At 44.8% G+C, this 26,730-nt stretch overlaps 1 long non-coding RNA gene across 2 annotated transcripts in view; it reads left to right on the forward strand.

The window, feature by feature from the left end:
* The window catches only part of LOC105508649, a 292,669-nt gene that overhangs the window by 150,948 nt on the left and 114,991 nt on the right, over nt 1-26,730 (forward strand). Inside the window, exon 3 of one of the 2 annotated variants that reach the window (XR_001001304.1) lies at nt 22,003-23,196. The exons of the other annotated variant lie outside the window; for it this stretch is intronic. This is a non-coding gene — a long non-coding RNA (uncharacterized LOC105508649). The remainder of the gene's footprint in view (nt 1-22,002; nt 23,197-26,730) is intronic. 2 annotated transcript variants of the gene reach the window in all.

A 26,730-nucleotide genomic window follows, 5' to 3' on the forward strand; every position in this document is an offset into this window, starting at 1 on the left:
AAGCGTGATCCTACTTTGAAATGAGAACTGCCCTCTTAGCGTCAGGAAGGGGTTGGGTTGGTGGAAACTAGGTGTGAAGCATGGCTGTCCACTCAAAGTGTCCCATTGTTTTCAGGCACATGTGCCAGTCCTTCTTCTTGGATGCAGTTTTAAGGAAGGATTAGGATATTTTGAGATGTAACAGTTTTGTCACATGGCCTGCCTAAGTAAAAGAAGGGAAGCATTTGCAGTCTCGGACACTCAGTCCTTTGGGAAGAAGTTTGCGGTTTCCTTGGGTTTGCCACTCCATGTTTCACCTCACAGCTGTGGTGAGGAAGAGGGGTGAGGGAGGGGCTGGGAGTGAGGCACGCAGAACCATGGAGCTGCTAAGGGGGGAGATGTCTGCCTGCAACCTCTGGGACTTGGCAACTGCTCAAAGGTGGATTTGTGGAGGTTTTGGCTTCAGTGACTGGGAAAACGATAGTGACACCAAGGCCAGGCTCCAAGCTAGGCTTCTGGGAGTTGGGAGTGACTAAAGAGGAGACCTTGCACAGGCAAATCTGCAACTTGGAGGGTTCAGGCCAGACTTTGTGATTTGAAAATCCTCTGTGTGGACATCGTAGCCAAAGATACAGGGTGGGAGGAAGTCTTCATAGAAGGTGCGAGGGCCCAGCGTGTGGAATGGTGGAATCCTACGTTTTGGTTAGTGACCTGGGAAAGATATGATTTGGGGTATTGATGGCTGTAGGGTCCAGATTGCAAAAGCTCAGTAGTGAGTAGGGTTAGACCTTCTAAAAACACAAAGTCAATTATTGCAGTTAAACTGCATATAATGAGCCACAGTTGAACCAAATTATCAATTAGGAGATGATTCTTTAGTGACTTTAAAGAACATAGAAAATAACATCTATGAGCATGGCCTCTTTAGTTATGTAAGCAGACATTTTCTAACACTTAGTTGACAAGATTAGCATGACTTGTTGTAATGCCTCACACCTGATGACGTGACAACACCAGGACACACTCGCTGCCGCCTCCGCCCGGGGCACTGGGCATTGCCTCCATTGTGAGCACAGGGGTGATGGGTGAGCTGATCCAGGGAGCCTGGTTTTGTGAGCACACCACTCCTTAAAGAGTTTTTCAACATCCCCAAATTCCTATATTGCTAGCAAATCTGGGTTAAAAAAATCATGCTGTGTGTTGAACATGATTCTTGGATTCTCACTGCTGTAGAAGAAACAGAGAAGGAGCTGATGTTCAAGAACTCAACAATTAAATTGGGCTTATAAAACAGAGACGGTTAAAGAAAATAAGATTGTAATCGACAGTTCATAGGGACTAAGAAGTAATGTTGATAAAATGATCATAATTCAATAATTCCAGAGTTGTTTTGTGGTCTTTGTATTGTCTTAACCTACACGTTTTAAGTAATCAAGCATTAGGTGTGTAGGGAAAGGAAAGAATCAAAGCCTCATTATGAAAACTTAGCCCAACTGCGCTTCTCCTTGTTGAAGGTGTCTTAACAGAGTGGTTTATTATGCCTATTATAGAAGGCGATGTAATGTCTTAACACTGCAAGTCAGAAATAAATCCTGAAGGGAAATGGGTATATCGACGGTGAGTATCCTTGTCCTCAGTGCTTGGAACCAGAAGTGTTTTAGTTTTGAATTTTTTTTATTTTGAAATATTTGCATATATATAACGAGAGATCTTAGGGATGGCATCCAAGTCCAACCACAAAATTCACTTGTTTCATATGCACCTTAGACACATAGCCAGAATGTAATTGTATGCAATAACTGTAATAATTTTGTTCGTGAAACAAAGTTTTGGCTGCATTTTGACTGCAATCTATTACATGAGGTCAGATGTGGAGTCATGTCGGCACTCAAACAGTTTTGGATTTTGGAGCTCTTCAGATTTCAGATTTTCAGATTTAGAATGCTCCACGTGTACTTTGTTAATAGTTTTTGGTAACAGTTTTGGTAACAGTATTTGCCTCATGAGTTATGCAAGTCCTCCACTAATGTGATTTCTATTCTTGCAGTGCCATAGACTATTTTATAAGGAATATATCCAGGAAACTGAAGGCTTTTTTTTTTTTTTTTTTTTTTTTGACAGGGTCTCACTCTGTTGCTCAGGCTGAAGTACAGTGGTTCAGTCACAGCTCACTGCAGCCTCAACCTCCTGGGCTCAAGCCATCCCCCTGCCTTGGTCTACCAAGTAGCTAGGACTCCAGACATGCTCACTATGCCCAGCTAATTTTTAATTTTTTGTAGAGACAGAGTCTCGTTATGTTGCCCAGGCTGGTCTCAAACTCCTGGCCTCAATCCTCCTGCCTTGGCCTCCCAAAGCACTGGGATTATAGCCGTGAGTCTCTGTGCCCAGGCTGAGGACATTGTGTACCTAGAAAGAGTACACCGTTTAAGTGAACATTTGGGGAAGCAAACGCATGAAACACTGAATGTGTCTGTATTAGGTCGCTCTTGCATTGCTATAAAGAAATACCTGAGAATGGCTCAGTTCAGTAGAAAAGAGGTTTAATTGGCTCATAGTTCTGCAGGCTGTACAGGAAGTGAAGCACCAGCATCTGCTTCCAGGGAGGCCTCAGGAAGCTTCCAATCATGGCAGAAGGTGAAGAGGGAGCAGGCATCACATAGTGAATGTAGGAGTGAGAGAGAGGAGGGAGGAAGTGCCACACTTTACAATAACCAGGTCTCATGAGGACTCACTGTTGTCTGCCATGAGGGGTCCACCATGATCCAAACACCTCCCACCAGGCCCCACCTGCAGTGTTGAGGATTACAGTTCAACATGAGATTTGGGTAGGGACACTGATCCAGACTCCATCAGTTTCTGAATAAAGTTTTTGTGTGTTTTTTAAAACATTCTGCTTATTTTGTGAGCTAGATATTCTTATTAGCTAAATTTGCAGAATTTCTTTTTTCCCATTAAAATTTAAAAGAAGGAATTTCAAGCGATTTAAAAATTCATGAAAATTATTAAAAAATCAAATACCATCATTGTACTTTCAGAAAAGTCTTATCTAATGTTACAAGTCTATTTGTTTTATAATAAAATCATTTGAACCTATAAATTAATGTTTTAAGAGGAATTTTCTTTGATATAAAGTGTAGTCTGTTAGGGATCTTTAAAGAATACACACAAATATGTGAATATCACCTATCATTGTGGATGCCATAATGACTGAATAAAATGATGGGCTGGGTGAAGAATATGAAGATATCCTACTGTTTATCTCACAAACTAATCATTTTGCGACTCCATCCCACTTTCTTGGCATGTTGCATTGTCCCCTGCGACAGCCTGTTGATCTGAATGTTCTGGTCTGGCTCTAGTCTCTCTGGTGATTACTGTGAGGGGAGTCACTGGCACAGAAGAGCCCTCCTGGGGTGTCCTGTTAACTGTGTGCTGTCTCATGCCAGTTCCACCGAATGCCATCTACAAAAGCGTGTTGAAAAATCAGGGAAATTACTCCAACGTTGAGACAGAAACTCCTTCTTAAGAAAGGGAAGGGGCCTTTGGTCTGATAGGTCTTAATGGACACGTAACATTGATCCATAAAAGCTGTACAATTGACATAATTGCTTTATTCGGTCCTTTTTGTTATTAATCAGGGGCAGTACATTGTCTGCCTGCTTGACAGAGTCCACTCTTCGTGAATTTATTCTTCCAGATGTTTCCAGGTTTTTTGGTTCTCGGCACCCTTTGAGTCTTGGAAATTTTTCCCAGTGCCCCTCACTGAAATAAACACCCAGCCGTTCTTCTTAGGAAGTACTTAGGTCCAGCCAACTTGATAAGTATTTATCACCTAACACGGTAGTAGCTGTTCAGAAAATACATGTAAATGGAAAGATAAATCTTCACATTTTATTCCTAAATAGCCATACCTGTGTAATTTTTATTATTTATTTATTTATTTATTTATTTATTTATTTATTTTGATGGAGTCTCGCTCCGTCACCCAGACTGGAGTGCAGTGGCGTGATCTCGGCTCATTGCGACCTATGCCTTCCTGGGTTCAAGTGATTCTCCTACCTCAGCCTCCTGAATAGCTGGGATTACAGATGTGCACCATCACGCCTGGCTAATGTTTCTGGACTTTTAGTAGAGATGGGGTTTTGTATACAGTGTCTCTAGGCTTCATACAGCTTTTAAAGCTTTGGAGTCAGAGTGGACATCACTGCCCTCACTTGCTTTTCCACGATGATTTTTGCTTGGCACTTGCTTTGAATGAAGGAGCTACCAAAAACCCAGCTTCTTGAAGATATGACGTCACCTCAGGGAATGACGCATGGCATCATGTCAGAACTCTGAACTCCCAAGGGGCGATCCTTTGTGTCTAGTCGTTTCCGTTTCCCTGGGAAGTTTACATTTTCTGCATCATCCTCATACCTGAGAAAGCACTGGAGCATGGATCGGGAATGTGACCTTGGGTGCTTATTTCTCTTCTCTCTTCGCCAATTCTTTCGCTCACGGTTGTGAAACACGTGCTGTGTGCCGTCCACAGGGCTAAACTCTGTTGACACAGAGGTGAATCCTGGCGGGCAGGTAAGAGGAGGAGTTGGTTAAAGCAGCCGTGCTGAGGAAAGAGAGACTCCAGCAGGAAGGAAGGAAGCTGGGTTCCAGGGGGACACGCTGGCTCAGCTGAGGGGACAGAGAAGCAGGGTGGGGAATGGGGGCTCGACAGGTGGCAGCTGGGCATTTGGGTGACCTGGGGCCAATGTGAGAGGGAGGGATGGGAGTGGACAACGGGCAGCAGTCAGGGAACATCCAGGAATGCCTGAAATTCTAGACGGAGGAGCTGAGACGTTGGTGTGATGGTGGCAAAATGTACATAACATAAAATTTACCATTTTAATCATCTGGGTTCACAGTTCAGTGGTATTACGTATATCTATAATTTTTTTTTTTTTTTTTTTTTGAGACGGAGTCTCGCTCTGTCACCCGGGCTGGAGTGCAGTGGCCGGATCTCAGCTCACTGCAAGCTCCGCCTCCCGGGTTCACGCCATTCTCCTGCCTCAGCCTCCCGAGTAGCTGGGACTACAGGCGCCCGCCACCTCGCCCGGCTAGTTTTTTTTTTTGTATTTTTTAGTAGAGACGGGGTTTCACCGTGTTAGCCAGGATGGTCTCGATCTCCTGACCTCGTGATCCGCCCGTCTCGGCCTCCCAAAGTGCTGGGATTACAGGCTTGAGTCACCGCGCCCGGCCCGTATATCTATAATGTTATGTGACCAACATCACCATCTATTTCCAGAACATTTTCTTTATGCCACATAGAAACTCTGTCCCTGGTGAAGAGCGGCTCCCTGTTCTGTGCCCCAGCCCCTGGGGCTGTAACCTACCGTCTGTCTCTGGGACTTCACCTATGCTAGATATTTCATGTAAGTGAGATCATATGGCATTTGTCCTTTTGTGCCTGGCTTATTTCACTTAGTATAGTGTTTCCAAGGCTCATCCGTGTTGTGGCATGCATCAGAATACCGTTCCTTTCTGGGGCTGAGTTGCCCCTCCTTGTAGGCATAGACCATATTCTGTTGATCCGTCTACCTGCTGATGGGGACTTTGACTGTGTCCCACCTTTTGTCTATTGTGAAGAAGGCAACAACGACACTGGTGTCCCAGTGTCCACTTGAGTCTCTGTGATTCTTTGGCTTTGCATCTAGGAGTGGAAGTGCTAGGTCATATGGTAAATCTGTTTAACCTTTTTTTAAACAGATTAAACAGCCAAACCGTTTGCACAGTGGCTGCGGCATTTTACATTTTCCCAGCAGCGTACGAGGGTTCCAGTTTCTCTGCATCCTCTCTACCGTGGTGTTTTCTGTTGTTTGATAGTAGCTGTACTAGTGAGTGTGAGGTGGTGTCTCACTGTGTTTTATATTTGCATTTCCCTGACAATTAGTGATGTTGAAGCACCTTTCATGTGTTTATTATCCATTTGTTCATCTTTGGAGTAATAGTGATCCAAATCCTTTGCCTATTTTCTGATTGTTGCCTATTTTCTGTGTTGTTGATTTGTGGAAGTTCTTTATATAATGTGGATGTTCATCTCTTCTCAGATGTTTTGTTTGAAACTATTTTCTATGAATCCTCTTTCCACAAAGAGTTTGAGCTTTAACGATGAATGGGAATCTAGTGCATCTCCGTGCCTGCGGGTCTTCCTTGTTTTCTGCTGTTCACAGATAAACTGGATACCATATCCCTGGCCTTGGAAGTAATCTCTGGGCAGTGTTGTCCTTTTGCTCCTCCACCTTTAAACTTGCTTTGATCCTGGCTGACCATGTCTCCTCTGCACAGCATGGTTAGTCAGGAATGCTCTTCAGCCTCCTAAGGGGCCTGACTCTGGTGCCTTCCAGAGCAAGTGTGGACAGGCTGTTTAACTCGGCTGTGTCTCAGTTTCTTCATTTCTTCATCTACAGAGCAGGGATAATGATGGTACCTAACACATGGGTGACCGTGCAAGTCCCGTTAATGGATGAATGCACATGAACCCTCAGAACCATGCCTCAGCAGGCACTCAGTATATGCGGCAGTTTTTACTGTAATATTTTGTACTTTCAACTAGACTCAAGAGCTCTTGATATTTTTGTGGCTTCTTTACTCTTATCTCATTCTTTTACCTCTGCTAAGTGGAGCTGTTTAGCAATCAGTCAAGGGTTTGAATGACTTCTCTGTGCCTAGACCCACAAAGGGCTTTTTTTTCCGGAAAGAGTTCATAAGGAATTTTTGTGAAGTGATAGATACTGTTTCTTTGTCAAGGAAAACTAGAGCCTTATAAAGAAAGCCAGTTGTGTTGTGGAGGGAAGTGAAGGTGAAGAGGCTTAGGAAGATGAGGATTCTTTGCTATAATAAATGCCATATGGATATGTGCAAATTCTTGGATTTCTGGTCTCAAGACCTTTGTGAATGCTTCTGACCTAACCAATAAGTCTCTGCCCTGTGCTGGGACCTAAAGCAGCTGGGCGGCCTTTCGTATGCAGCTTTCTAGTCCACAGTCGGTGCGTTTATACTGCCTGGTAGTTTAGTATTTGTTTTCATTTTTTATCTGCTTTAATACACTCTAGAACTTTTAAAGGTGGGTTTTTTTTTTTTTTTAAATTTCTGATGCCTTCATGGTTTTTGCACGAAAAGCTCCTTAAGAAAGAGTTGCCAAATGCATATATCTGCTTTAGTTTCCTATTTCTATATAGGGCTTCCCTTTTAGACACGGAGCTGTTTGAAAAACAAGAGTTACTGTTCACTTTTCCTGCAGGCTAGACTCAGGGCGGGCTGGGCTTACCTGATGGAATAGCCAGCCTAGGTCCACACAGCGCAAGTTTAGCATTTAGGTGATGTTCTCTTGAAAATCAGACACTGATGGACCTTTAAATATGCCCTTAGAATCTGTGTGTTGGTGGCACATACAGGTCCTTGAGATATGCTTCTGTTCAAGTTCCACCTTCATCATACATACCCTGGATATGTCACTTAACTTCTCTGAGAGTCAGTTCCCTCACTTGTTATTTGGGTGACTATGAAGATAAAAAAGAGGTAGCATTTATTTTCATTTTTTTTTAATTAAAAGAAGCTTTTTAGATAGGGTCTTGCTCCGTTTCCCAGGCTGGACTGCAGTGGTGTGATCGTGGCTCACTGCAGCCTCCACCTCCCAGGCTCAAGTGATCCTTTCCCCTCAGCCTCCCAAAGTAGCTGGGACTATATATCTGTGAGTATCATATGCCTGGCTCGTTTTTTTTTTTTTTTTTGTAGAGACCAGGTTTCGCTCTGTTGCCCAGGCTGGTCTTCAACTCCTAGGCTCAAGTGATTCTCCTGCCTTGTGCTCCCAAAGTGCTGGGAGTGCAGATGTGAGCCCCTGTGCCCGGCTGAGGTAACATTGCTAATGCCCAGTGTGGGGCCTCGCTGTTTCAGGATTCCTGAGGAAGAATGTGCCAAACGCACAGAAGTCAGAGAAATGGTCCTTGGGTGTGCGGGGCGGTCAGTCCTCCTGGTGTCTCAAGTGTAGCTTTTGGGTGCCTGTCCCTACCTCGTAGCAGGAAACTGTTTATTGGGATTCCCAAACGTATGTATTTTAAAAATCATATGGAAAGAATCTTGAATTGAGACTTAAACGTCCTGGATTCCAGCCCAGTTTTGCCGACATCCGACCTTGGGCATGGCACAGCTTTGTCAGCCGGTTTTCTTCTACGCGAGGTGAGGTGGCTGAGCTGGTCGCAGTCTCTCTCAGGGCTAATGTTCTCTGTCTCTGTGAAATCCCAGTGCATGCCTTTCATTTTTGCTCAGTCCTTAAAAAAGGTTCACTAAAAGCTTTTAATTGTGCCCCTGTAGGGCTCAAAGCCCCTGCCTCCAATCCAGGAGCTGGTAGCTGTCAGAGGGCACTGTTTCTGAGGGGTTGGGCCTAGGTTTCTCTTGGCCCTGGGGAAGGTCAGCTTGGCCCATGCTCCTGGCCACAGACCAAACCACGGCCTTGCCTGGCATCTTCCCTGCAAAGATTGTGTAGAGCAGGCCTGGCACAGTACTGAGGACAGTTCTTGACAAATCTGCCACCCTCCAGGAACAGCAGCGTAAAGAGCACGGCGTCCCAGTCAATACGCCGACCTCACTTAAAGACAGGATGTGATTAGCTGAGATGTGTTTAGATGTACAGCTACCCTTATTGCATCTGTTTTTACATTTTTAATTATTTAGAGTTTGGGTTGCTGAGTCTCTCGTAAGTGATCGATAAAGACAGTGAATGCAAGTGGCATAAACAAACGCACCTGATTCTTCACTGGTCATAAAATGAGGGTGACCTGAATTTTGCTCTGTCTGCATCTCTTACTATTGATCCTCATCATAGGAAAGATAGCCAGGCTCCTAACCGCACCTCAAAAATAATTGCTTCCTGTGTGTGTTTATCTAAATGCTAAGCTTAAACAGAACTGGTGTGAAATGTCTCAGGCGAACTTCCAAATAAATCTTGAGGGGAAAGCAAAGCAAATATTTATAAAGAGCCTCAGAGTTTGCATAATGTTTCCACGTAGTCATATCTTGACAGCGATCGTGCCAGAGATCTTCGGGTGTTTCCAGCGTTCCTGGCTGAGCACGACTGTGTGCAGGTTACAGCCTGATCCAGAGGAAAGAGAAATCCCTGGAAATGAGTCAGGATACAAGGTCGGAAGGCCTGGCTCAGCCCCCCACACCCACCATCCCGAGATGTGTGTCTTTCAGCACGGCCTCATGTAGAATGCCTGCTGTTGGCATGGGGGGTACATGAGCTTCCGAATCAGATCTAATGCTGTGCAGACAAGTTGCTTAATTCCTCAGAACTGTGATTTTCATCCTGGCAAAACGAGGGCTATGACGACCACCTCATAGCGTGGTCAGGATTAAATAAAATCATACATGCGCTGGCACATCCATGGTCTCAGAGATGTTACTTTCCCTGTTCTTTCACCAGTTGCTTAGCAAGTAGATATGATTAATGCAGATAAAATTTTACAAAGTGAATTTATTATGCTGTGAAGGAGAATTGACCAATCAAATTCATGTAGGATGTTTATAATGTTTCTTGACATGAAATTCTAGTAAGTCTAATCCGTATTATCTGAGAGCAGAACATCTGGTAATGGCAGAATATTTTGCCTTTGTTAATTTCCCTAAAATATTGAGAATTTGTCATGAGAAAGATTATTTCAAGGTAATGCTTATCTTTGGCCTTTTGATCCCCGTGTTTCCCCAGATGTGAGAATGAGGGACACCTGGTTCCTTAGCGGCAAGGACCACAGGCACGGGAGCTGCCCATTTGCTCAGTCGATCGCCTGACAAACCCCTGGGTTTCAGCTACTCCATGAAACCCTCTTCCTGGGCCTCCCTCCTTGAAGATGCTCTTGGTGGAATAAAAACGTCCCAAAGAAGATGCTCATTAGTGGGGAGGATGGCTGGTTGGGGAGAAGTTTCTGGAAACTCTTGATATCCCAGTTATTAGTGGGGAGTGTGGCTGGTTGGGAAGAGGCTTCCGGAAGCTCTTGGGATCCCAAAGAGCTTAGGATGTTTAGCAGAGCAGGGTCAGGGAGAGCTGTGTCGGTCTCTTAAGCTGCATGGCTTCTGTGCTGGGTTTCCTTTATGCTAATGGCAATGTGAATTAAACTTTTCTTATTTCAAAAAATTTTACTTTAATTTCTGGGATACACGTGCAGAACGTGCAGGTTTATTACATAGGTATTCATGTGCCATGCTGGTTGTGAATTAAACTTTTCTCTAGATGTTTGAGTATCTTACTTTATGTGGTTCCTAATTATTATCTAGTGTTAAGTGTTGCATATGTATAATTTCTTACTTAGAATTAAAAACTACAGCTCAAACGAAGTTTCTCCCAATTGCCAAGAGAGAAAGGGGCTGTGTTCTGAGGCAAGCAGCCACAGCTCACATGCAGACGATGTGATTGGAAGGAAGGACTGGAGGAGAAAAGGAGACTCATCATATATTTACTGGGCACCCACTGCATGTCAAACACTGTATTTTGTTTTATTTATTTATTTACTTTTTGAGACAAAGTCTCACTCTGTTGCCTAGGCCGGAGTGCAATGGTGCGATCTCAACTCACTGCGACCTCTACCTCCCAGGTACGTGCGATTCTCCTGCCTAAGCTTCCTGAGTAGCCAGGATTATAGGCGCCCCCCACCACGCCTGGCTAATTTTTGTATTTTTGGTAGAGATGGGGTTTTGCCATGTTGGCCAGTCTGGTCTTGAACTCCTGACCTCAGGTGATCCGCCCTTCTCGACCTCCCAAAGTACTAGGATTACAGGCATGAGCCACTGTGCCCAGCCCCTTGATTTTTAATAATGTGGTATCATTTAATCTATACAGCAATCCACAAGGAGGAAGTAAAAATCGTGGAGCAAACTCCTGGTGAACTCAGGTTTGAATTTGATTTTTTTCTGCTTCACCAAACTCCCATCTTTTTCCTGTACTTCTTTGGGCATTTCTGGTTGTTCCTGAATTCCCTCTGTTCTCCTTCCTATTCAGTGATGTCACTGGAGGTTGGTTTGTGATGGTGTCCTTGCAGGAGTGCCTGGTACCCCGGCTGGGGTCGCCTGAGGTCAGGAGGCCTGGGCAGAGCTCAGCTGAAGGCTTAGGACGTGTCCACGGGTCCTGCTGGGATTCTGCAGGGCTGAGTGGGGCTGGGCCAGGAATTGCCTTCGGCCTGGCTTGCGCACCTGCAGGAATCTTGTGGAAGGAGGCATCATCGTCTCCCTTGGCTGCAGCCCATCCTATTGTGAAGATCAGGTCTCCAGAGACCACAGGAGAAAGAGGCAGGCCCGGCACTCCTGCCGGACACCCCCATGGTCTTCCCTTGTCCGTTTTCCAGCCTCTGTTGTTGAACTGCTGGTTTTGTGGTTGCCGTGGAAACTCAGCCAGCAAACAAAATAGACAAACTGCTTATTTGTCAAGATCTTTAGCTTCCTGGTCTTATTGCAGCTGGTGGGATTCCTGCTCCCTTCCCCTTGAATCGTAACCTCAGCTTTTCTGCCAGGAGGTGGGTAATTAGTTCAAGCCGATGACAAGCCCGTTCCCTTCACCGAGGCTGTTGCTATTTAAGTGCTTCTCACTTTTACTCACACAGGGTGCTTCCTGTGTGCTGGCTTCTTCCCCAATTTTCCCCAACGTATAACAGATAATAAGGATCCTCTTTTTCAGCTGTTAATTTCTAACTCACCTAGTATTCTATTACATGTTTTACATATATGGTCAGCAACATTCTCCGTATGTATTATGGAGTTCAGTGCTTTTCTGTGGCTTCAGTGATATCCATCAAAGCAAGTCTGGTTCTCGATGTAACTGCTGGCACCACTGAATTTTCCTCCATGTGCACCTGACTGGGGAGGAAACCGTCTAAAGGGGCCTAGCATGGGTCTGTTCTCATAGGCCCTGATGGGAGTTGCGTTATTTTCTGTGGGTTTCAAATTCTTGTAGGTTGGTAGTCAGTCGCATGATTTTTATGTGGAATGTATTTTCTAAAGAGTTTGTATTTAGTACTGTTTAGTATTCAGACAGAGAAATGGGTCCCAAATCGCCTTCAGAGGCAGAATAGAATTTTATAAGTGTGCATTTTAAAAAGCAAATAGATTTCAGCTTCAGGGTCACTGTGGAATCTACAAATGAAACTGAAGCCCTGTACGTCTCTCGGCAAAGCGTTATTCTGCATTCTTTTCTCCAGAGCTTCAGATAACACTCAGCCCTAAATTCTCTCATGACCTGCCCAGAATTGTCTCCTTCGGTGTTCGTTACACACGAAGGACAGAGATGTGGCGTCTTCTTTTTAATTTGCAGTGTCTTTGGCAACAACAGGCCTTGAAGAGACCCCTCCCGGCTCGGCCTCTGTTCAGCCTTGGTCTGGCTTGGCCCTGGGGTTGTCTGGCCTCAGCCTCCTCCCTTCCTGGGTCTGATGTCCCGCCCTGCGTGGCACCTTCTCTCCTGGGCTTCTGCCTCCTGGCCGTGGTTGTGCCGTGGCTCTGGCCTTCCATCTGATGTACCCCCTGCCTGCCCTGCCCACCTGCCCTCAGGGTCCTGGCCTCCGTCCCCATCCTCCCTAGCCCCGGGGCTTGTCCCCCAGGGATCTGGTGACCGCATGGCTCTCCTGCCCAATCCTGCTTTTTCTGCATCATTTCCAAGCTCCATTGGTGGCATTGCTGTCTCAGTCACCTGTGTGAGAGCCCCTGGAGTCTCTCAGATGCTTTTCTGTCCTCTGACCATGCAGGTGCCTCTCCACGTGCTGTGGATTTTACCTCTTTTCTTCTTAGGTCTCCTCCTATCTGTCGTTGCCTGTACTGCCTCCACTCAGGGCTCCCTGGACCTTGTCTCTGCTGTCGAAGGCTCTCCAGGTTGGCCAGGAGACTGTTTTAAAGCACTGATCCTGTCTCATCAGCCTCCAGTGTGACAACCACAGGGCAGTCCCAGCCTTCAGCCCTGCGCGGCACCACCTGGCCGTGTTCTGCACTGGCCTTTGCTCAGAGCATGTGGAGTGCTCTCCCTCAGAGCACATCAGGGCCCAGCAGTGCTCCCCATGGCAGTCCCTCTGGGGTTCCCAGGAAGGAGCACCCCTCCCTGCTTCACTCACCCACATCCTAACCTCCTCTCCATCAGTGAACGGCTGCTGTCCCAGGGCCTGAGGGAGGGGCTGTCTTAGGGTTTGTATTCCTGACACCGTATCCATAACAGACGTCCAAGTCTTGCTTGCACCTGAATTGGCCACACTTGTGATTTTGGCCTCTCCTGTGTCCTGGGCGGCTTCACTTCCTCTGTCCTCTACATCTGGGGTTCCACCTGCAGTCGATGGAAGTACCAGGATGCAAAGGCTTTGATGCCAACTTTCTCACATGTCACAGTGTGGAGTGACTCAGCAGGACGAGCTCTTCCTGCCCTGGGGTCAGGCTCTCAACCGTGTTGAAAGGTAGACATTCCTCGAAGGCTGATACGTATGATTCCGCTCCACCTGGAACCTGAGAAAAGGGAATGAGTGACATAATTGCTAAGAGTTTGAAACTGCAATTAGTTTAAAATTTTGAAATTGGCTTAATCTTATGAAATACATCATATTGTTTTGTATTTTGGGATTCAGAAATTGAGGCTTCCCAGGGTCCTTGCTAATGGCTGGCAGCATGACTTTGGAGGAAATCTCTCAGGACACCAGCTGCTCTTGTCACTTAAAAAATTATTTTTCTAAGTCTTTTAAAAATAACTGAATTGTAATTTGCATGCAGTGAAATGTAGCTGTTGGGTGTTGAGTTCGATGAGCTTTGAGGAACGTATTTCTCGGAAAGCCTCTCTTGCCGCTCCCAGCCAACCTCCCAGACCACAATACCAACCAGCATTTTCTGATCACTTCGTTGCAGATCACTGCTTCCTGCTGTAGAATTTCATGAAAGGGGTCATCTACGGCTTCGGCACTGTGTTACCTCCTTTCTATCAGCCTGATGATTTGAGCTCCATCCATGGTGGTGTTTTTATTAGTGGTTCATGCTTTCTGTTGGTGAGGATATTCCCAATTTTTCACCTGTTATGTTTGTGTCGTGATGTTGCCACCTGGGTGCCCAAGTCTTATGCTGAAATTTTCTATGAAAGTGGCCCAGACCCCCTCCACCCCCTTACTCGGAGTTCCTGTTCTTCTCTCCCACCTCCAGTAACTTCCAGGAGTGTTTGTTTCTCCTGGTCATCGCAGCTCGTGTTCTCATATTGCCGATGCCTGGTGTGTGTCCTTTGTCCTATATCAGGCGTCTCCTTCATGGGCGATTCTGCCATTTAGCCTGAGAGGACATCAGCACACTCATGCCTCTCAGGGGTATTTATATTTCAACATAGTAGCCAGAGGAGCAGTTCTCTAGATGCAGACTTTAAGACACCATGCAAGCAAACTGATTGGCTATTTTTTTTTTGGCATGTGTGTGTTTGTATTTTTGCTTTTGGTTAAGGCCTTTCTAGGGCCTTTGATAATACACCAGTTAGCTGTGTCATTTCAGCTACTCAGAGGCTTGACTCTAATAGCAGATCCTGGCTGGCAGTTTCCCCCTTTTGGTATGTAATTGTGGAGTAGACTTAGTATAGAGAATGAAAGTGCTGTTTATTAGTATATTAGCTTTTGTATTTACACTCTAGCAGTGCGCTTACTTAAACCCAGCAGGCATTGCGCAGACAGTACTATCAGGGATTTTGGATGTGACTGGTGTTTTCATATTAGAAGTCACCGCTGTACTACAATGTCATTAGTGATTCTTATTGGGGAGTTTTGGGAAGTAGACAGAAATTATTTTGACCTAAACATCCCTATGGTGATTTATTTTATTTTATTTTTTGAGTTGGAGTTTCACTCTTGTTGCCCAGGCTGGAGTGCAATGGCGCGATCTTGGCTCACTGCACCGTCTACCTCCCAGGTTCAAGTGATTCTCCTGCCTCAGCCTCCTGAGTAGCTGGGACTATAGGCATGCACCACTACACCCAGCTAATTTTGTAGTTTTAGTAGAGACGGGGGTTTCTCCATGTTGGTCAGGCTGGTCTCGAACTCTCGACCTCAGGTGATCCGTCTGTCTCAGCCTCCCAAAGTGCTGGGATTACAGGCGTGAGTCTCTGTGCCGAGTCTGGTGTTTTTTAATAATAGTTGTCTCCAGGAGTTTTCCAAGGCTCCAGATCCTCAAGAACAGTGCTCTTAACTTGTCTAATTCTGCACCTGTGCTGCTTCCTAGAACACGGTAGGTGGGAGGGCTTGGGATGGATGCGTCCTTGCCTTTTAAGATGCATTTACACACAGGGGCTGGAACTCAGCTCTGTAGGAGATGGTGTGATCCATCGTAACATGACTGCTGGGCGCTGGAGAGAGCCGGAATAGTTACAGGTCAGACCTACTCCCTTGCTGGCAGTGAAGCAGGTCCCCACAGTGTGATTCAAGTTCCATATCACAGCAGACCAAGAGTCGTTCGGCTCCGGTTTATGGACTGCTGGGGTATTTTACACTTGAGTGCATTTGTTTTAATGACTAGGAAATAGAACATCTAAGGCCAATCGGACAACAGTGGTGTAGTTGGCTTCACAGGGGCAGGGCACATATTTAGTACCTGAAATAGAATTTTTCAACTTACCTTTCAAGGTCCTGAAATAGATTCTAGTGCTGTTCTGTTCAGATTAACAATCTCAGAATCCACAAACACATCTGTAAGTTATTGAGCACATGAAAAGGAATACATAAAATTGTTTTTATTGCCTCAGACAGTCTTTTAATTGGGTAATATGGAAAAAATCAGATTTTTTCACATTATACTGTACAAAGCAGTATAATTTTTTCACATTACTGTATAAAACAACTGTTTTGTGGGAGGAAGTGGGTGAGGTTGGAAGTGCGTTGCACTTATAATAAGCACTCTGGTTTCTGTGACATCAGTTTTTTGATTTTTAAGAAGTTAAAATCTAACTGCAGTTGATAGAAACATCTTTTGATGTCAATTAAATATTATAGTAACTTGTAATTAAACATTTTATTTCCCGAAGGATGTTTCTAATTAACAGTGATTTATATTCCACACAATCAAAAACCAAGTCTCCTTATAATTTAATGATTTTCCTCTTATAGTTTGCATTGCTGGATTTTAGTATTTCCATTACATATATGCATAGTCCTTCCAAATACAATTTGTACCACAAATGTTAGCCATGCTCTGCTTAGTTATAGAAAGAATCTCCCCTGTCCCCCTTAGGAAGTGACTTGCACATATTTCTGTTCAAGGTCTAAGATGGCTAACACACCAGAAACAGAAGTGATCAGCATGGGTTGTTTATAAGCAGCAACTGTTTCAGTTAGAAAGATACTAAAACAGTTTGCATCTCGTTTGTGAAAAGTAGGAATGATTGCCATAAATTAGGTTCCCCCTGTTTGGTGATGCCGGGGTGCTAACAGCATAGAGAGAGACTGTGGGAAGTGAGATGTGTCTCTCCAAGGAGGATTGAGCTTATAGCTTCACAGGTGGGCCGGGGGATGAAGGAGACAAAAGAAAAGATGGGATATTTGTTTTCTTTGGCTGCAGTGCAGGGGGGAACCAAGCAGGTTCCTGGCAGCTGGATATTCCCTCCCTTTTCCATGTGGTTCTGAAGTCAGCAAAGGCAAGGCCATTGTCAGTTACTTATCTGGAATTAGACTCAGGAGAAATCCAACTACATCACCATTTAAGGAAGTTCCTGAGACCTGTATGCTGTGTTCTTCCGGCTCCAGGGACCACTCCCCGCTGTTCCTCTCCACTCCAAAACTGACGGAGGACTCACGGAAGGCAGCTAGACCGAAGCCTTCTTTACTGATAGTAACTTTTCTTTTTCCTTAATTGTGAGATGGAGGCTGTGAGTTACCTCCCCAGAATCCCTCAGGTTTCTTTTCGGGGGGTCATTTGTGTTGTTTAGGGACTACAGAGCTCTTCTCAGAGGGCCCCGGTATCACCATGGGAACAGGGAAGAAATGGAATCTGAGTGGGGTGTGGATCCCGTGTCCTCAGCATGTGTGCTTTGAGCAAGCAAAAGCCGTTCCGGAGGCTGCTGGCTGCCCTGCCGAAGGAGCCTTGTGTTAGGTGCAGTGGCCGGAGGCTCGGGTTTGTGCCTGTAGATGGGATGTGGCTGCGTTAATGAAAGTCCTTCCGTGAGCGAGGCTGCTTGTTCTCAGTTCTCTAATGAGGGAAAGACAAGTTTCGTTATCAGCCTATGAATATAGAAGGATCTTTGCAGAAGGTTTAGTTTGTTCAGTAGTTTTCAGCCTTTAAAATATTCCATGGAATGAAACCTCCACAAGTTAATCGTCGTCATTCACTTTTTAATACTCAGTTCTCCAACGTGTGTTGATTGCTGGGCTAGTTGATGAGGAAATTAGGAGAAGCGTAAGTATGAGTTCATATGCGTGGCAGACGTCTGTCTATCTAAACAGTAATATAACTGGTTTCTTCACCTTCCCACAAGTCACACTGTTTCTCACCATTTTTAGAATTTCACTTTGGAACCCTTCGTAGACCAGGAATGTATCTGGAGTTATATTAATCATATCTCATGTGAACAAGAATGTATGATCGAAGGCATCGATTGCTGTGTTTTACAGCAGTAGGAGAATAGAGAAAGTATAATATACGTGCGTGTGATGGACTGTTTTGTTCACTGTATGAAAGTTAATTGAAAAAAAAAAAAGATACAGAATAGCATGATCCTAATTTTGTAAACTGTCTTATGATGCTCAGTTTCTGAGCAGAATTCACTTAGCAACAGCAAGCTTTGGGAACTTTAATTTTCATACTGAAACATTAACCCCTACTGATTTGCATGAGAAATGAATTCAAATATTGAAATTAATCATGAAAATTACAAAATATTACATTCAAAAATGCTATTTAAATATCTGGGGATCCTGGATGGTTTTACTTGATACTTTTTTCCCCTGTCCTTTTTAGATTATCTTTTTTTAAATGAGAAGAAATACATGTTATAAGACATTGAACCAATATAGAAAACTACAAAGACAACAACTGATCACAAGGCCTTCTACTGCTCAGGAATAACCATCGTTCACTACCATACACATATGGCATAAAGTGTAGAAGCACTTCATCAAATGGGATGATACTCTATGTGGTATTTTAAAATAAAGTATGAAACACAACTATTTGATTTTAATAAAACTAAAAAATTGACTTGAAAAATGGAACTCATTCCTGTGCTTCACACAAATGTTTCTTCATCCCAGTAAACATAATTATTTAAAAGGCTGAAAATAAAGAAAGAGAAAATTTAAAACAATATAATTTTTGGAAAATGAAAGTACTATTCCTGCATTTTCTCATGCATTTTCTCCTCTACCACAGAAATTTAAATGTGTTTATACCTGTGCATACATACACACATACACACGTGTGCATACGTACAAACACACACAAACGTGCATACACACATGCATACAAACACCCATACACATGCACACACGCAAACATGTACACACACCCATGCATACACACAAGCACATATACACATGTGCCTACACACACATATACACGTGTACATACACAAATACACATACACACGTGCATACACAAACATGCATACACACAAACACACACGCATGCACACACGTGCATGCACACAAACATGCATACATGTGTGCATACAGAACACACATGCGTACACACAAACGTGCATACACATACATACACACACGTCTGCATGCACACACGGGTCAGCATTGTCCCATGTGTGTCATGTCATACAACTCCTGAGCTCCTACAGAGGCTTATCTTTACTTTTAGTCAGTTTACCTAGACAGACAGGGTCTTGCCCTGTCACCCAGGCTGGAGTGCAGTGGTGTGGTCCTAGCTCACTGCCGCCTTGAACTCCTGGGCTCAAGCTATCCTCCCACCTCTGCCTCCTACATGGCTAGGACTACAGGTGTGAACCACTATGCCCAGCTAATTTTTTTTTTTTTTTTTTCTAGAGGTGGGGTCTCACTTTGTCACCCAGGCTGATCTTGAATTCCTGCGCTTAATGAAGCCTCCTACCTCAGCCTCTCAAACTACTGGGATTACAGATACCAGCCACCATGCCTGACCTCATCTTTTTTACTTTGATCTCTTGGCTGGTCAGTTTTATTATCGAGTTGTTCTTTTCTGCATGGGTCATGAGAGTTTGCTTCCTGATTTCTTCCTTGGTGAGAATGCCTGCCCTTTGCTCTTAGAATCTGAGGAAAACTTGGCTGCTTTTCAACGTTTGGGTCACACCCTTTCTTTCCTTGGAACTTGAATATACTGTTTCACTGTCCTCATAACAGCAGTCTTAATACTGTGGATATTTTGGGGGAACTGGAATGTGTTGTCATCCCCATCTCCAGTGCAGGGAGCTGGGTTTCTGTTTCCCGAGTTACTCCTGTGCGAAGCGCCACCTGCAGCCCCTGTTACGCCTGAGGATATGTGGGCTGGGTGCAGCAGGCGTGGGTCACGTTACCTGTAGAATCTTGAGATCGACGTTGCTCCCTCCAGATGAACCAACCACACCAGGTTAGCTTCTTCCTCCAGGATATGCCTAAGTGATTGATCATCTTCTTAAAAATGTGTATTTAAAGCTTGATAACCTAGTTAGGACATTTTCTGATATTTGTTGTTCTACACAAAATTGAGAGTACAGTTAGTGCACCCGTCCAGTCCTTTCCTCCTGCCACAGAGACTTTCTCCTGCCGTGCCGGTGGAGCTGTTTTATCTCCTGCTTGTTTTCATTTGGTTTTGTCCTTTGCTGCTGCTTCTCCGGCTGTGCCTGTTACCCTTCCTGTGTATTCCCCTTTTCCATCGCCTGTTACCTCTTCTCTCACTTTTCCAACCTTCGTTTCTCTCGTTGAATTTAATGTGATGATTTTGAATCTTCGATGTCAAGAATTTTCCTGTGCTATGTATCATGTTTTGATAATCACTGTCCTGATTTACCTCTTGGTCTTGTGGTGTTTTTTTGTTTGTTTGTTTGTTTGTTTGTTTTCCAATGGAGTCTTGCTCTGTTGGCCAGGCTGGAGTGCAGTGGCTCAATCTCGGCTCACTGCAACCTCTGCCTCCCAGGCTCAAGCGATTCTCCTGCCTCACCCTCCTGAGTAGCTGGGATTACAGGTGCCTGCCATCATGCCCGGCTAATTTTTTTGTGTTTTTAGTAGAAACGGGGTTTCACCATGTTTGCCAGGATGGTCTCGATCTCTTGACCTCATGATCCACCTTGCCTCAGCCTTCCAAAGCGCTGGGATTATAGGCGTGAGCCACTGCGCCCGGCCGGTGGTGTGGGTTTAACACTCAGTTGAGTTCCTGTCCTGTGCAGTTTCCCTTTTCATCTCTTTTATTATCTCATCTTCGAGTTCTTGCTTTGTGGAATTGATGTGCTTGCTAAGGATTTTCTCTAGAGCAGACAGATCCTGGTGGAGGTGGTTTTCTTTTGCACTGGTGTCTAGATTTGGTTTTTGCATGCAGTGTTCCATTTACTGATGCATTTTTGTTATCCTAGTTACTCTGTTACTGCTTTTCCTCTTGGTTATGCACTGTCCAGTCTTCCTGTTTGCTTTGATGTGGGATAAATTATTCTCCAAGGTTTTTTTTTTTTTTGTAGCCTTGATGTTTACTCAACGTCGCCTGCAGGGGCGTTGGGCGTTGGGGGTGGGGAGGGTGACAGTGTGGAGGTGGCTCCTCAAGACTCCCAGCAGTCTCTGTGGATGGCCTGCTTCTCTTCTGAGATGTGGGTAGACAGGTGGGGGGAGAGGAGAGGGAGACCGTGCTCATCTGGTGCTGATTCTCGGCTCCATGCGGCATCCGAGAGTACCTGGGAGCAGGTGAAACTCCCTCCAGGGATTTCCTCAGTGTGGGCAGGAGTGCCGCTCACCCCGCTCACTGCGTTGTTTAAAACCAGGAGATGCCGACGACATTTGCAGGCTATTGTTGATGCTTTCCACTCACCTCTCTGAGTGACAGTGGCAGAGGGAGTCACAACTCCTCCACTCCCTTCTTTTGATAGAAAACATTTATTCATGAGTATGTGCCCCTTTTTCTTGTGTGCTTGCTGCTATAGATATGTTTTTGGAGGAGACAGGAGAGCTTTGACTATTTTTCACATTTTATTGTGATCAGGAGAGGGTTGTACTATGCACAGCCTTTCTCCACTGGTTCTGTCAGAAGCCTGAGAGCTTGACATCATTTTAGCCAGAAGCCTGCCGAGCACTTTTTGAACAAAAACATAAGTTTGTGTTACATCCATGTATTCATTTATTTCTAATATTTATCCTTTTTAGGCCAACCTCTTGACAAACTTAAAGTAATATTTATAATCTCTCAAACTTTTTATCTAGAAAATGTTTTTATGACCTGATACTATTATTGATGAGAGCAAATATTTTGGTTATAAAACACTGTAATTAAAATATTGAGGAAGGTGTAATGAAATCTCAAGCAAAAGTTATGGAGAAATGATAGGAAAGAACTGAATTGCTCTTAAGTGTAAAACAGAGGTAATATTTTAGAACTACATTTATTTTAGCTGTAGCATTCAAAATAATATTGAAGTTATAAAAGTTGGCAAGTCCCCTGAGTTTGGCAGCAAGCCATTTATCTTTTTCTCTACTATTGCTTTAGAGTACCTACAAATTTGAATGTCCCTCCCCCCACCCAAACTTCTGTTACAATTTCAAGAACAAGGAACAAGGAAGGGATCTTGACACTCAGAACCGATCCTGATCTAAGGGTCTGGGAGATAATGCTGCCGATGCTTTGAGGCTCAAGAAAAGGCTTGGTCTGAAAAGTGATCCCTGTAAAGACGTGTTTGAGCTTAAAAATGGTCGTGTGAACCAGGAGAATTGACATTGTTCTGAAAGGTTTTAACTTTTTTATGCAATATATGACGTGGGCACTTAGCATATTCCGGAACTGTGCTACCTGTTTACATAGATTTTTCTCAGTTGTCATCTACCTGCTTAAATGAGCCATGATTCCTATGCCTTTCCGCAGATAAAGACGCCCAGGCACAGGGAATTCAATCACTGGCTGAGAACTCAGAGCTAACAAGGGGGAGCTGGGGTTCCTTCCTGGGTGCTCGGACCTGAGGCCCTTTGGTTTGTCACCATGTTCAAAGACACTGCTGCACTGACGTGATTCTTCCAGCTGCTTTTCAACAAACATCTCTAGGACTTCCTCAGGGGTCTGTGACCTCATCTATAGTTAAAGGGAAAGAGATCTTCCTGAGATTATCCTGTTTTACTTGTTTAACTAGATGCATGCTGCAAAAACTGTTTTCAAGAAATGAATAATTCGCTATTTTAAAAGAGCCAAGCCTTAAAATAAGACCAGGTTTTAATAGGGAAAACATTCAGTAAAATATTATTCTGCAGTAACTTGTAGAATGACTGCTGTACACACAGCTCCGGGCTGGGTACCTGGAAGCTCACGAGCTTGTTTGGCCTCCCCTCCTGGACACAGGAGGTGTCAAGGCTGTGGTCAGCAGAATCAGCCCGGCTGGACACTGAGTGGATGCCCCGTGTGGGGTGGCTGTGATGTGGGTCCAGTTGCTAGTAGCAGCGTCCCTGATACTACTTCTGAAAGGGACAAGATAGAAAAGCAAACCAAACTGAAACTGGAAAGTTGTGGATGATACCAGGGGCTCAGAGTGGCTGACGGGAAGAGACTGCCTGGAGCGTCTCAGAGCCAGTGGCTGAAGTGGAGTTAGTTTGACCGAGTCCTAGACTAGGGAGGGGACCCCCAAAGCATGCCCAGCACAGCGGGGCCCAGGTACCCCGTGTCCCAATGGCTAGAACCAATAATCAGGTTAATACTCATTAAATAAGAAGTGTCTGTGCCCCCTGCGATACAAATCCTTTATAACAATCTGGGACACCAGCTCAAGTCTGTGTTCCGTTGTCCTCCGCAGCAGTGTGTAGCGTGAAACTCAGCAGTTCGGGGTCCCTGAGCCACTGTCTACTCCGTGCTCCATCCCAAATCGCAGGGACCCCTGGGCACTCATGTGGACGTGCCCCACCACGCCTGTGCTGCTCCTTCAGGGTGGCGCAGGGCCCCCGCTATGGGAGGACTCTCTAAAGGGTGGGTCTTGGGCCCTCCCCTCTTACCCTAAATCAGGAGAGCAAACCAAATGCACTGCCCTCTTCCTTCACTCCTGTGTCCTGGCCCCCGCTGTGGCCTCGCTGTCAGGTGGGCATCTGTGCTCCTAGTTTTCATGGGTGGCCTGACAGGGGCTGCAGAAAGTTCATGCATTGCACTGCCCATCAGTGGAAGGTGCAGTGATCCTGCCACATGTATCTTTGTCACAGGTCACTAGAATGAAGGCTGAAATATCCATGAGTGGATGGAGTATTTATTTGGCCAAATTGTTTTCTAACAGTCAATTGGTTTTGGTTATCTATTGCTGAATAATAAACCACCTCAACACTTAGTAAGCAGCGAACATTGCTTGAAGCCACTGTTCCTGGTGACCAAGGTTGCCCGGGCTCAGCCAGGAAACTCTTCTGTTCTGTGGTGTGAGCTGGGGCTGAGCATCTGGACAGTCAGGCACTCACTCACACAGGGCAGGTGGGGATGGCTGTCAGCTCGTAGCTCATCTAGGGCTATTGTCTGAGCACCTGGGTTCTCCCTCATGAGACCTGCCCAGCACCTTGGTTCCCCCATACCCCAGAATGGTGGCTGGGCCCTAAGTGGGAACCATTGAGTTAATGATGACATGACATGCTATCAAGAGATGGCACCACAAACCATATAGACGTTTCTCACTTGTGTTTTTGTCATCATGTTTCAGCTTGTTTTAGCTTGATGTCCCCCTCCCAAAAGATTATAAGTTCTTCCAGTGCCAGGAATATATTTATTTCAATTCTTTTATACCAATTTTTTTTATTCCCATGTCGTTGCCTGGCACAAAATAAGTGCCCGATACATGTTAGGAAAGAAGTGACATTTAGATTGTTTCCAATCTTTTGGCTTTTATAGTATTAAAACAAAAATTTAATTTCCAAAAGCTTTTTCCATACAAATTAAAATTCCCCTAGAATTGTTCCTACAAATGGAAACACTGGCTCTAAGTATGTGAATGTTGTAGACTTGCAATACACACTTCCAAGCTGCTTTTTCTCTAGGGATCACACATATTTATGTTGCCATTGGCGAGCATGAGAGAAACCTCCCAAGCAGCTTAACCAGCATTTGGCCACTTTAATTTTTTCTTTCATCTTCATAAATTTGGTAAGCTACAGTGACATTTTATTGCTTTAGTTTGCATTATGAGATTAATTACCTGCTGTATGAAATAGGTGAGCTCTAGTTTTTCAAATACACACCCAGATTTGGCTTGACTTGGAGTATTATATTCAAAATAGAGTTGGCCACACTCAGGTTGGAAGTACCTAAGCTGTCATCTAGAATCTCCCTTTGGCCTCACAACTCTCTTGAGTTTCAGACCCTCCTGTAGCGCCTGTGAAGGGATCGGATTGTGTCCACAGCTCACACACTGAGCCTCTGGCTCAGTCACAGCTTCGAACTGGTTACCAACCTAATTTCGTTTTCTTAGGAAGGTAGGAGTGTCTCCAGTAGGTGCGGCGGCTTTCTCAGATGGGAGGTCGACTTCACACCAGCAGGTCGAACCCTGTCTTCACTGCGCTCTGCCCTTGGTAAGAGACCCCCGTGGCCCAGTATTGCAGCTGAAGTGTCCATGTCAAGGCGTTACCATACGTTTTGTATCGTCAACTATAGCAAAATGAAAATGTGACGCAGTGACCAGAACTCAGGCAGGAAGGGGCTGCTGTTGGGCACCACGTGGGAAGGCTGCCTGGCAGCGGGGATGGTCACGGACACACACAGGTGGCCCTGGCTTTTCGGCTGGGTCTTGTGCAGTGGTTGAATGAGATGTGTCCATGGAGGGCAATGAGTGAAGAACACACAGAACCTCTCTCTACTGCCCTTGTGTCTTCCTGTGGATGGATCGTTATTTCCAGAGAAAAGATCGAAAGCAGCATCACTGGTGTGTCTGTGCAGAGTTCCTGCTCTGCTGGTTGAGGCTGCTGACCTCACCTACAGGTCGGAGCCTTTTCTGCCATTTTCCCAAAACACATTTGCTTGGCCTTGAGAGAACAGCTGTGGAGCTTGTGTTCTTGGAGTGAATCGGCCTTCCTGTGACTTCCACTCAGAAAGTCTGCAGAGAATGTCATAGAAAAGGGAGCCGCCTCCTTAGCAAGGCAGCTCATCAAATGGCTGATGCTCCTGTTGTTTCCTGTGAAACAACTTCACTTGTTTTTTTTTCTTTCTTTCTTTTTGTTTTTGAGACAGGGTCTTGCTCTGTCACCCAGGCTGGAGTGCAGTGATATAATCAGAGCTCACTGCAGCCTCAACCTCCTGGGCTCAAGTGATTCTCCTGTCTTGGCCTCCCAAATAGCTGGGGCCATAGGTGTGTGCCACCATGCCCAGCTAATTTTTTTTTTTTTTTGGCAGAGATGAAGTTTCAATTTGTTGCCTAGGCTGGTCTCAAATTCCTAGGCTCAAGTGACTCTCCTGCCTTGGACTCCCAAAGTGCTGGGATTACAGGCATGCACCAGTGGCCCAGTGGCGTTCTTCCCTTATGGGCAGTTTTTTTCGGGGATCTTCCATGAGTCGACTGGCTCCATCGTCCATCTCTTTGCGAGTCAGCAGTAGAAATGCCTGCCAGCCGTGATGCAGACCTTCATATGAGGAAGCCGCTGATTTGGGTGTACAGTGAACTGTATTTTATGTTGCAGTGAAATTCACTGTGATTTTAGGGACAATGTTTTTGGTTAATTTGTGCCCAGCAACATAAAAATTTATAAGGTTCTCAGTTTTTATGGCAAGGGCATTTTAAAAGAGAAAATGTCCCATAGTGGGGGAGGGAGTGAACCCACTCCGTGGCGCTTGGTCCGTCTCGCTGGTGATAGGACGCCCTCCATGCGGAAGGAGTGTTCTTTTCCTATGATGGACGAGCGAGGCCCTGAACATGCACCTTCAAGTTATTAGTTGAAAATGACATGTACTCTCCAGGCTAGAATAAGTTTTAAAGTATTTTCTTTTTCATCCAAATTGATTAGTGAAGCAAGATCCTGATCTACCTTGCCATTTGGACATAATTTATTTTTGAAATCAGGAAGTAGTTGAAATGTTCAAGGTCAAGATCTTGATAAAAGATAAATGTCAGTAGTTACTACATAGAACAAATGCTAAGACAAAACCAAGCCATTTGAAAACTGGCTTGCCATTAGTTTCTATCAAGAAGTTAAAACATTTCAGCTTTCTTTTACCTTCATTTGCACGAGTGTCTATAATGTAGCCAAAGCCAGGAAATAGTGAAAACTGGTATTCATTTTGCATATATGGTTTTAACATAATTGTCATATTCTAGTAATAGGCAGCTCAACTTTTAAAAAGAACTATTTGTGTTCTTGAAAAGGAAACAAAGCAAACATTGTATATGAAATCATATTTTCTTATTAATGCATTATAATTGCTGATGGCTGTTCCTGCACAAGAAAAAGTGAAGACTTGCATGTAAACTTGATGTAAAATCTTAAATGCTTAGAGCTGCCTTTGTCAGTGGAAGCCGATGTCCTTTGCATGGTTCTTACTGTGCCGTAATTAAGTTGGAGAACAGCTGTCCGCCTCTGCAGGAGGACTTGTAGCTCACCATGCCAAGGCTGGTGCGCCGATTCTCCCACCCCAGCACTCCGTGTCCGT

Source organism: Colobus angolensis, unplaced genomic scaffold (genome assembly GCF_000951035.1).
Source record: "Colobus angolensis palliatus isolate OR3802 unplaced genomic scaffold, Cang.pa_1.0 Scaffold165, whole genome shotgun sequence".
Lineage (NCBI taxonomy): Eukaryota > Metazoa > Chordata > Mammalia > Primates > Cercopithecidae > Colobus > Colobus angolensis.